This window comes from Emydura macquarii, unplaced genomic scaffold (genome assembly GCF_026122565.2).
Source record: "Emydura macquarii macquarii isolate MOO-44397 ecotype Brisbane River unplaced genomic scaffold, CSIRO-AGI_Emac_v2 contig_3328, whole genome shotgun sequence".
Taxonomy (NCBI): domain Eukaryota; kingdom Metazoa; phylum Chordata; order Testudines; family Chelidae; genus Emydura; species Emydura macquarii.
The window spans coordinates 4,250,954-4,263,906 of record NW_027133465.1 but is presented as its reverse complement, the minus strand read 5'-3'; positions in this window follow the sequence as shown (position 1 = coordinate 4,263,906).

The following is a 12,953-nucleotide window of genomic DNA, read 5'->3' as shown; positions in this document are numbered from 1 at the left end:
CCACCGTATAACTTTTAGCTCAGTGATTAGAGCACTTGGCTGGGAAGGAGGAAATTGAAGCCTGGTCTACACTACAAACTTAGGTAATGGAAGCCTCCTTAATGGTGACCTAATAATGTATGTGTGTATACTACCATGTCCCTTCCACCGACTAACTCGCCTGTAACGTTGACTTAATTACTCCACCTCTGCAAAAGGCGTAGCGCTTAAATCAATGCTGATGGATTGACAGAGAGGCAGTATTGCATAAGTCGACTAAATTGACCTCCAGGAAGTGTCCCACAATGCTCCACTGTGACCACTCTGGAGATCATTTTCAACTCCACTGCACAGCAGCCATGTACACAGGAAACAACCCTTCCCCTATTAAAGCCCCAGGAAATTTTGACTTCCCATTTCCTGTTTGATCAGTGTGGAGAGCTTGCCAGCGCAGCTGATCATGGCGACTCCACGCTCCAAACACTCTCCAGCCTGGAGTTCACAGGAGGTGGTGGATCTTATCGGTCTGTGTAGAGAAGAGTCTGTTCAGGCACAGCTCTGATCCAGCCGTAGAAACAGACATCTATGAAAACATCATGCGGGGCATGGGGGAGAAGGGCTACACCAGGGATACACGGCAGTGCCACGTAAAAATCAAAGAACTTGACCAGGTGTACCAGAAGACAAGGGAAATAGTCATTCTGGTTCTGCACCACAGAGATGCCGCTTCTACAATGAGCTGCATGCAATACTCAACGGCGACCCCACTACTATCCCCAAATGGTGCGTGGCTACCTCCATAGCGTCTGAGTCCCGAGCCACCTCAAACAAAATGAGGACAACATTCTGGAGGAGAAGGAGGACAATGGGAGACAGGTGAGTGGGAGAGCCGTTCTCTCTGAAAGCCAGGCTATTTTTAACCCCAGAACAGTTAAGCCAGGCTCAGGACAGCATGGTGGCCAAGAGTGATGCCAGGGAGGGCACCTCTGGTGAATATGCAATTCCAGTCAAACTATGGGGTTACATGTTCTTATATTTTATATGTAATATGAAGAAAAAGTGAGGTGCAGTGGGTATCTGCTTCCCAGTGGCTACGCAGAGGGTGCCCCCTGCAAAAGACTTTATGTGCAAAGGGATGGCCCTGGAATCCTCCATGGAAATGTCCAGGAAACTTTCATTGAGGTACTCTGCAATCCTTCGCAGAAGGTTTCAGGGGTGGGCTGCCTTATTTCTTCCACCTCAGTAGGACACTTTCCCACACCACTCCAGTATTAACTCTGCTGGCATCATTGTGATACACAGCATAGCAGCATAAGGACCAGGTCTTGCAGCATCGGCTCCCTTACTGCCTTGGTTACCCTCAGAAGACTAATATCACATAGGGTCAACTAGGAGAGATGCTGGAAGTTTTCATTACAAGTGCTCATACAGCAAACAATAGAGCATGTGTCCCCACACCCATGGTGATTTCCGGGTCCCTCAATCATGGTTTCCCTAACAGGCCAGTGGTTTGTTTGGCAGGGATTGGTGTTGATTTCAGAATCTGCAAGTCCACGGTGACTACTATTAACAGCGTTAAGGGAAGCAGGTGGGGTGGCACTTCCTGTGTTGTCTTGTGGCCAGAAACCCTTCCTCAGCCTCAGAGTGCCGACTCGAACAAAGACCACAATTTGGGAAGCTTAACACTGATCCCTGGACTCAAATCAAAATCCATGTTGCTGAGGGTGGAGGATATTGCAGCACAAGTCCCCTCGCATATGCTGCTGGGCCATACTCACCATAGCTGGAACAGCAAGCCAGTTCATTGAATAGCTAGGGATTCTGATTATGTTCTGGCTTGCACTTGAGTGTAAAAAAGGGAGTGTTTTTTAAATAGCAACCTAGCACTAGACCCAGGGTATGTACTGACAGTGGTTGCCTTCTGCTTTGCACGCCTTACAGTGGAAAGCTTGGCCTTCAGTGCATTCTCCACACCAGCGGAGAGGCTTTCTCAGATTAGGTGGCGGAAAAAGAGAACGTGTGATGAAATGTTCAGTGAGATAATGAACGCCTCTGGGACAGCTGAGACAGAGCTAAGAGCCTGGAGGATTCCATTGTCTGAAAAACCGGACACGAAGAACATTCCAGAGGAATGAGTGTGCCACACAGGATGAGATGTTGCAGATTATGAAGGACCAGTCAGACATGTTGAGGTGTCTGGTTGAACTTCAAGAAAAGCAACTTGAGGCTAGACTACCTTGCAGCCCCTCCAGAAAGGCCTGCAAGCATCGTCTTGTTCCCAATCACCCTCCCCCAATGTTGCAGGAGGTGGTGGTGGGGAGAGGACACTGCAGTATTCCTTCCACTCAATACTGGAAAAGGTGACCATCCAAAGACCTTTGTTGGGCAAAATTGTGCTTTCACAGACAAGCTGCATTTGTTTCTCTCTCACAATTTTATCAACGTTGGGCAAACAGTGTAAGTTATTTTCCTTTTTTTCAGATTCTTTATGTATATGCAATAAAAGTTAATATTTTGCAAATGAAATACTCTTTATTCCAATTGTGGAGATTGTGGGCGGGAAGGGGAGATACAGGGAAACTGCTGCAATGGAAGGGGAAAGTATGGGAAGGCACAATGCAGAATAAGCAGTGCACATTACTGTGGCTCATTACTGAAATGGGTTTTCAAAGTCTTCTGGAGACACATAGCTCCTCTTTGGGCTCTTCTCATTGAGCTCAGAATTATCTGGGCTCAAAATTAGCTGCCAACCTATCTGCCACCACACCCCATCCTTGCAGAAATTTCTCTCCCTTTGCCTCACAGATATTATGGAGCACACAGCATGCAGCAATAACAATGGGGATATTGCTTTCACCGAGGTCTAACCTAGTAGACAAACTGCACCAATGACCTCTTAAACGTCCAAAGGCACATTCCACTGCCATTCTGCACTTGCTCAGCCTACTGTTGAACCGCTCCTTGCTGCTGTCTAGGTGGCCCGTGTATGGCTTTATGAGCCATGGGAGCAAGGGGTAGGCTGGGTCACCCAGGATCACTACTAGCATGTCAACATCATCAGTGGTTATTTTGCGATCTTGGCAGAAAGTCCCTGATTGCAGCTTTCTGACCAGACCTTTGTTCCTAGAGATGCGCACGTCATGCACCTTTCCTGACCATCGCACGCTAAGGTCGGTGAATGCCCCTTGTGATCCACCAGAACATACCACCACCAATGAAAAGTATCCCTTTTGGTTTATGTACTCTTTGGCAGGGTGGTCTGGTGCTAAGATAGGGATATGTGTGCCATCTATCACCCCATTGCAGATAGGGAATCTTACCGTGGCAAAACCATCCACTATGTCTTGCATGTTGCCCAGAATCATTACCCTTCTTAGCAGAAGTCGATTAATGGCCCTGCGTACTTGGATCACCATAGCTGTCATGGTGGATTTACCAACTCTGTATTTATTCCCCACTGATTGGTAGCAGTCTGGCATTGCATGCTTCCACAGAGTGATCACCACTCGCTTCTTCTCTGTCAGAGCAGGACTCATTTTAATGTTGCTGCGCACTTCAGGGCAGGGGAAAGCTCTGCACAAAGTTACTGGAAAATGGCCTTCACATTTGAATGTTCTGCAGTCCTGCTTGTCATTCCATAGCTGCATAACAATGTGATCCCACCATTCAGTGCTTGTTTCCCAGGACCAAAAATGGCGCTCCTCCACATGTTCAGCTACTCCACAACTGCCAGCAGCAACCAGGAATTGTTTCGTTCTATGGCTTGCAGCAGCGCTGCTTGAATGACATTGCAATGTTCCGTGTAGTGGCTCCTGTCTCAGCTCTGGAAATACTGCAAGACAAGACACGAGGTGTTTGTAATGCTCACAACAAGAATGCACAGCTGGGTGGGGTCCATGCTTCTTGGGCTATGGTGTAAACACGGCTAAGCCAGGCTTTTGAAAAAAGGTGTGAAAAAGTATTAGGTTATTTGCTGTTGACGTTATGGGAGGGAGGGAAGGAGGAAACTGCATCATTGGAGGCTAAAGCCATGTTCCCATTCCCTCTGTGACAATGTTTTGGTCCCATGAGGCTTTGCAGGCCCTTTCCAAACCCCCCTGCAGCTAGTTGCACTGTGGGATAGCTACCCATGGTGCACTGCTCTGTGCATTGATAAAGCGCAGTAAGTGAGGACACACTCCACCGACACAATGAGTGGGGTGTGGATACGCCCAACTGATGTAGTTACTGCTGTAGCCAGAGATTTTTGCTTTCCTTGTCTAAATGTCCAAAAAAGTGTTTGAAATAAAGGCCTGCAGAAAAGCCTCAAAAGGGGTTTGAAAAAAAAAAAAATTTTCTGAGATTGGTGGATTGAATATTTGGGTAGTTGAAAAGAGTGGAATCAATGTCAGGACATTTTATAACATTTAGAATAATGATTAGTTTTAGGAATAGGATTCTTAGATAAGGATTAGTAACAAGAAAGGTCCAGCAAGTGACAGTTGAAAAATGGCTGTTGGAAGGGGGATTCCCTCCTCGTCACTCCTAGGCCCTCCCCTATCCATTTTGACATTCTCACTCCTAACATAACCCCCCCACACACACTTTCCCTAGCACATAAATCCCTGCCCCGCCCTTCTCATTATCTTAGAAGGCGAGGCTAATTAGCATAAAAGGCAAGGCTAATTAGCATCGGAGGCCAGGCTCATTAACGTACTAATTAATTAATTGGCTTAGAGTATTTTTACATCAGAACCTAATTAACATGGCAGGCATGGCCTAATTAGCATATTGCGTGGCCTTCAAGCTGATTGGCTGAGCTTGGGTGACCAAACTTTATATAAAGCCAGCAGTCGGCAGGCTAAGCTTTGTAGAGAGCTGAGATCACCTGAAGAGTAGAAGAGCTGAGCTCACGGAGGTGAGCACCTAAAGAAGAGAAGATCAAGAGCTGGAAAGAACTGGTGGTGAAAGAAAGGAGCTTCGTGGCAAGACCTGAACAGTGGTGAGCATCATTGAAGCAAAGGTGTGCCTTAGACTTTGGACAACCAGGCTAACTGAGTCCCTGCTCTGTGTCCAGGCCAAGGCAATCCTTCTATTAGGGAGCCGCACATGTGTCTCTGGGCTTACAGGCAAACCGGCTACCTGAGTCCCCGCTCTGTGTCTGGGCCTAAGGTGATCCTTGTGTTGGAGAGCTGCATAGGTGCTTGTGGGTTTACAGGCAAACGGGCTAACTGAGGCCCTGCTCTGTGTCTGAGCCTAAAATAATCCTGCACAGAGGTCTCTGGGTTTACAGACAAAAAGTTTAACTGAGTCCCTGCTCTGTGTCTGAGCCTGAGGTAACTCTCTGAGCAATTTTTGGACAGAGTAGAAGGATCTTCCCTGACAAACAGAGGGATGTTTTAAAGGTTGTGTAAGTAAAAGGCCATCTGAATCTGCATGTCAATAAAGTTGGGTCCTTGTGTTCTGAGTGAGAGTCTCCCTTTCCACCCATCCAGCAACCGCCTTGGCCTAACGTTTGCTGGATGATAGATTATTAAGGATTTGTAGTAATATATATATAAAGTATTAAGTATTAATGTATACAATATTGTTAAATTAAGTCAAGTATTATAATAAGTTATTATAATGTTAAGTTATAGTAATAGTATTATTTCTTGTACTGTATAGTTTCTAATAGTTTAAGTATTATTCTCTGTAGTGTATATCTTCTAAAAGTTGTATTCTATTCAATATATATATATTGAATATATTGTTATATGGTTACAAGTCATGCTTGATTTTTATCTCTTTCTATTTAATGTAACCATTCACTTCTAAATAAACTTGGTATCTGTTTTCGAAGTATCACAGTTTACGTGTTCTGTCTTGATTGGAGGGCTGTATCTGTGTCCTTTCAAGGGAGAATTGTCCCCCTGGAAATTCCAATAAAGCGAACTACCATACCAGACGTTTTTAGGGGTAATCCTGTATTCTACAGTTCTCTCAGTAATAACAAATTGGCTTCCCTAAAATCTTCAGGTAACACTGCGGCGGCTGGATGTTGACTTAAATTAAGTCGATTTAACTTTGTAATGTAGACATGCCCCCAGGTTCACTTCCACCTATTCTGCCAGAAGGGAAGAAAAGATTTGAACGGGGTCTTTGTTGTATTAATTTAGATGGCGCATATAGGCCCAAAGAGTCAAAGGTGACCCTGTAAACTGTCCACTGTAAACTATATATCAGTAACTGTATAACTGTTCTAGTACACTGTAAACTGTATATCAGGGTTTGATATACAGAGAACTCAGCCTGTTTAGTGCCATAGAAAATACTTCATTAAAATCAGTCTAATCTTTTATAAATGATACAGAGGGTATTAAAAAAAAAAAAAAAAGGAAAAAGTTGCAGCATTTGAAATGTAAAGTATTAAATAAGGCTTTCATTTCAACAATATTCTTTGTTCCCTTTTCCTTTAGCGGCAGGCAGCTTTTAGATAGTCTTTTAGATTGTATTTTTCTAATGTGGCATCTTTATACTGGAGATTTGCAACCATTGTAGCCCATTCAGTACAGTCGTCTGCTAATTTTTTGTGGATATATAGTCTTTTGATCCACCCAGGATACCACATCATCCATCCAAGATCTTGATTTTTTCTGTCTTGTGTTCTTCTGTCATGCATTAATGACATGCATTGCCCACTGAATGTCTTAAAATTAAAAAAAAGCCCAGCAAATCAAAGATATCTCATGAAAAGAAAGATAACTAACATTTGCTGAGTTCCAGTCATTTTTAATACTTTCTCAGTGGGTTATGTAGTCTATCCTTGATATTTTCAGAATTCTTCAATAACACCATAATTCAAAGGTTTTTAGTTTCTTTATTATTGATTGTCTGAATGTCTGTTTCACAGCCATAATTTATCACAGACCGAATATAAGTTTTTAAGAGTCAGAATTTAGTCTTCAGATTTATATCCCTTCTCATCAGCTGTTTATTCTTCCAGAATGTCTCCTTTGTGCTTGCTGTACTGGTGCTGACTTCAATATTCGATCTTTCATCTTCTGTAATGATGCTAAATAGCAATAATTTCTCACTTACTATGTGACTCTGTCATTCATTGGAATCTTGCATGTTTTACCCAGGATTTTTGCATATCACCATAGTTTTTGTCTTCTCCACATTCAGCTTTAGACCATATTCTTTGCCATCTTCATATATAATCTCCACTAGCTTCATCAGACTTCCTTCTGAGTCAACCAACAACATTGTGTCACCTGCATAACAAATGTTGTTCACCTATTTTCTGTTCATCTTAATACCTTCTGTTTCTTTTATCAGATTAATCAAATACTCGCTATAAATGTTGGATAAAGTCAGTGACCTTAAACAATGTTGTCTCACTCACTCTTGATCTCCATTAGATTTTCATTTTCATCTCCCATTATAATCGCCTTCTGATTCCAGAATAATTGTTTTATTAGTCAGGGTTCATATCCATCAATCCCTACAGGTCTTAATATATTGAGCAATTTGTAGTGGTAGAGTCTGTCAAATGCTTTTTGGTAGGCAATAAAACAATTATACTGTTTTCCTCATTTCAGTTGATCTTTGTAACATACGCTTCAAATTCATAATTGTGTTTATCGTGCCCTTTCCAGGTTTGATGTCATACTGTTGCTCCCTTATTTACTTACGAATCTTTCCTTGTATTCAGTTTTGAACAACTTGCAAAAGTATTATAGAAGTATGTGATACAAGGCAGATTGCTCAATTGTCTTTTCAATAACATCCTTAGATGGAATTAAAGATGGTAATAACTTTTTTTTTTTGGGAAAACAGAAGAAGTTAATAGTGATGGACTGGAGTTGTTGTTAGAGTCCAATCCTGTTTCCTAAAAGACAAAACACAAACACACCAGGAGAAAGAAAAGAATAGCAAAAATAGAATATGCAACTTCTGTCTCTGGTGTTAACTCTCACTTGCAACTTCGCTGCTGGAAAAAAACAGGCACAGCATAGACTCCAAGACCTGGCAAACTTGTACTATTATCAGGTTGTTTAGGGCATCACATTTAGCTTCCTGTCTGGTCACAGGCTTTCTGGACTGTTGCAAAATATGCAGTCTTGGCTGGTTAAGTCAAACTTTTATTAGACAGAAGGAAAAAAAAAATGGAAAAAAAAAAGAGAAATAAGGGGGTAGGGAGAGACAAAGTCTCACATCCCAGGTGGCATTCAGGATTTAACCAGAGCTAGTGTAATCTGGGTTTCTCTCACTCTGGCCTGGTCTGGACAGGAATCTCTCACTTTTATGATGAAGAAGGCACAACAGTGTCACACTGTATCCTGGAATCCCAGGAGATAATGGGGGTTGCAGACCTGATGGTGAATGTTGCTCCTTCCCCTTGTCTTGTCTTTCACTCAGCCAGTGTTTTCGCATCTCCTCATTTCAGTCAACCAGCATCATGATAGCTATCTTTCTACTCAAGTTTCTTTTAAAGGACCCCAAAAGGGAGTGATGGGCAGAATAACCCATCCCCTAATTATTTTATCTACCATTTTGGACTAATTTGTGGCGCACCAATTTTGATTAGTAGATTCTGGTCCCACACTTTTCTTGTTTACCACACATGATTTTAACACAGGCCTTGAATTATCCAATAGCCTTTTTCTTCAGACAATTCAGTCTATCTTCCTCCCTTTTGCATCTTTTACCATCAACATTTATTGTGACACTTTATGAACTTTCACATGCTTTTCACAGCTGAGCTCACAATTAGGGTAAATTGTAGACCTAATTATCACAACATCTCCTACCTCTCAGGAGTGTTTGAATCTCTGAGCTATGGGTTATTCTGATGTGGGGCTCCCTTATTCCCTCCTCTTGAAGTTGTTCCACTGTGCATAAATAATGAAAGTTATTAGTAACTGGAACCAGGGTCTACCATCTCATGGATAGATGCCCTGCTCGTGGAACTATACAGTCACTCTCTCTCTCTCTCTCTGGCTCAATGACTGTTTTACTATGGATAAATACTTATATAGACATTGGACCAGTGAGAGACAGAAAAAAATGACACAGCAGACCCTTGTTTAGGGCACCTACTTGGGAGGTGGGAGAACCTGGGTCCAGTCCCCCTGCTCCAGTAATTCTTTCATTATTTATCCACAGTGGAACAGCTTCAACGGGAAAGACAGAGAACCCCACGTCAGAATAGCCTAAAGTTCAGTTTTTAGAGCACTCTCCTGAGATGTGAGAGAACCTGGTTCAAATCTCTTTTTCTCCATCAGATAGAAAAGGGGGGAACTGAACCTGGGTCTCCCTGGGGGTGAATAGTGAGGTGACAAAACTTCCAGATGATACATTACTCATAAAAGTTAAGTTCAAAGCTGACTGCAAAGAGTTACCAAGGGATCTCACTAAACTGAGTGACTGAGCAACAAAATGGCAGATGAAATTCAGTGTTGATAAGTGGCAAAGTAATGCACATCAGAAAAATAGTCTCAACTATATATACAAAATGATGGTGTCCAAATTAGCTGTTACCACTCAAGAAAGAGAGTCATCGGGGATAGTTTTCTGAAAACATCTGCTCAATGTGCAGCAGCATTCAAAAAAGTTACATAGGAACCATTAGGAAAGGGATAGATAATAAAATAGAAAATATAATGCCACTATATAAATCTATGGTATGCCCACACCTTGAATACTGTGTGTGTAAGGGGCTGGGGCTTAGGCATTCTAGTTAGCAATCACTGCTGGGCTGGGATCCACATGTTATGGATCGGTGAGCCAGGGTCAGAGGAATCACTAGAGCCAGATTCAATAAGCAAGAGTCAGAGACTGGAGGTGAGGGGAGGTGAGGTCTGGAGCCACAGCAGGCCTGAAGTCTGTGTAGTTCCCCAGACAACTTCCTGGGGCAACCATCCAGGGTTAAATAGGGCGCTTGGCCAATCAGAGGGCTGCAGGGCATGGTCACCCTGGTTCTCTTGGGCGATACTTCCTGTGGTGCCTACTCTCCACAGTGCTCCCTGGCTGTGGCTCTGCAAAGCCTTCCAGTGGCACTGTGGGAACATCAGTTGTCCCAGGCTCTGCAGACCTGGGGTCTAGTCTCTGGATCTTTACAGCATGCAGTTTAGGTTGCCCCATCTGAAAAAAAGATAGAATCAACAAAGGTACAGAAAAGGATTAGGGGTATGGAACAGCTTCTATATGAGGCAAGATTAAAAAGATGGACTGTTCTACTTAGAAAAAAGACAACTTGTGGAGGACTTAGCAGAGATCTATAAAATCATGAATAATATGGAGAAAGTGAATCAGGAAGTGTTATTTATCCTTCACATAACACAAGAACTTGGGCCACCCAATTAAATTAATAGGCAGCAGTTTTAAAACAACCATAAGGAATTACTTCTTCACACAACACCCAGTCAACCAGTGGAACTTGTTTCCTGAGCACACTGTGAAGGCCATTAGTATAACTGGGTTAAAAAAAGAACAAGATAAGTTCATGGAGGATAGGTCCATCAATGGCTATCAGTCAGGGACATAACCTATGCTCTGGGTGTCCCGAAACCTTCAGCTGGATTACAGGGGGATGGATCACTCAAAGTTGCCCTGTTCTGTTCATTTCCTCTGAGCATCTGGCACTGGCTGCTATTGGAAGACAGGATACTGGGCTAGACGGACCGTTGGTCTGACCCAAGATGGCTGTTTTTATTCCAGGTGAATGCGCTAACAACTGGGCTCAAAGTTATAAGGTGGGCACTAACATCCTCCTCCTCCTCCTCTGCCTCCAGCTGGATTTTCAATGGGTCCCGATCCAGCAGTCTGAGCATGCCTACCAAATTAGACCCTACCCACTAGATAGTTATTCACTGCTTATCTTCCCGTGGTTCATGGATCATTCTGGGGCTCAGGTGGGGAGATAAGCATCCAAACACCTAGAATGATGTAGCAGTGCAAATGGCCAAAGGCAGAAACTTAGGCGCCTAGGGAACGTCTACCCTGAAAACATAGACTCTGAGTGAGTTTAGGCACCTACAGCAGGAGTTTTGTGGATCGCAATAGAGGCTAAAACTGGGATTTTAGACACCTAACCCCAAGACTTGGGCCCATAAGTCAGGGCTTTAGGCACCGATACTTTTGTGGATCAGGACCAAAGTAACTAACTATAGTGTTTATTTTTCAGGCTACATCTATGCTATGTGCGACTTTTGGCAGTACATAGGGTATGTTGCAGTGAGACGCAAGTTGCATCCACACTGCATGGACTGCTACTGTGTAGCTGCATGTGTCAGTGAAAGGCTCTGAGGGGGGAGGCAGTGGGGAAAGGTTTCAGCTGCTCCCCACTGCCACAGCCTTTCACAGCAATGAGGAAAGGTTCTGGCGTGAGGGTGGGGGGAGAAGGCTGAGACTTTCCCAGCTGCCGTGTCTCAGCCCTTCCCCGTTGCCTCATTCCTTACCTTTCCCTGCTGCAGCAAAAGGCTTCAGCAGTTGGGAGACAGCAGAACACTCCACAGCTAAAAATAGCACTGTAGACAGGAAGGCATCGCTTGGTTTAAATTCTTACAGAGTATTTCCTGGACAGCCTTCCTTCCACCCCCTCCTACCCAACATGCTATAAAAACTCCAGGGGGGTTGAAAATGTTTACTGGAGCTCTGCTCCAGACAGCTCCAGATGAATTTAAGCCATGTGTGTAGGGTATATGCTTGCGTACATACCCACACCCATCAGGTATGTCTGTACTAAAAAACACCCTGCTGAGTAACGTAAGTTTTGCCGGAATAAGCGCTAGTGTAGACAGTGCTATGTTGGTGGGAGAGATCCCTGCCAACATAGCTACCATCCCTCGTTTAGGTGGTTTTATTTTGTCGGCAGGAGAGCTCTCTCCCACCGACAACACGGCTACACTAGTGCTTATGCCGGCAAAATTTATGTTGCTCAGTGCATGTTTTTTTCACACCCCTGAGCGACAAAAGTTTTGCCAGCATAAGCGCCAGTGTAGACGAGTCCATGCCTCACCATCTACACTTAAACCCATGCTGGGGGACTACCCAAGTACATATCCCACTAAGAGACACATACAGTGTAGACATAGGCTAAGGGTCTGATCCTGCAACCATTCTAGTCAAGACAAAGCTCCCATTGATTTTAGTGATACAGGATCAGACCTTAAGTGAACATTAAGGCTCTGATCATGCCAACACTTTTTATGCACAGGCTTAACTTTAGGTATGAGTAGTCCCATTGAAATCAATGGAACTATTCATGTGCATAAAGTTAAACACATGCTTATTTGCAGGATTGGGACACGTACCAAGATGTAGTTACTTTAATGCATCCCTTTCTATTCAGCGGAAAGGTAGATCAATTTTTAAAGTCCTGATTGTTTTCCAAATCTGTCAAGATGATCAGAAACATTTCTTTTTTCCCCAGCTTGAAAAAAAATATAAAAATAGCTTTTGTAACAGGCCTGGGCCAAATTCTATCCTATTTATTAGTATGATGGCTTTCAGATGTGAATTTCTTTGAAGAGAGGAAGATTGCAGAATGCACATAGCCCATTAAAGATGTTTGTTTCTAGTAATGAGGCTTTTAAAGTATATGTATGTTATACACTACATGAGGGGAAAAAAACTTCATAAACCCTCTAAATACCTCTAGCATGATTATTCTATTTTAACAATTAACATTTTAAGATTTATTTAAAATAAAATATTGTTCAAAAAGGCTTTTCCAGATGTGTCCACATTCCATTTATATTTAGTAGGGACTGTTTCACTCATGTCACTGTACATATGTCACTGATATGTATTTATTAAAAAAAAAAAACTTTTATTAATGAAATCGTGTGTGTGTGTAGTTCTTAATTATGTTATCATTCTTGAGTTTCTCTAACATATCTACGGTCAGCATTATTTCACTTTCAGGATCTCTACCACTTAATAATGGTTGCAAGATAATACCTTAACTGTACTTTATAGGAAATGATCTGGCTGTCCTTTATATCTTT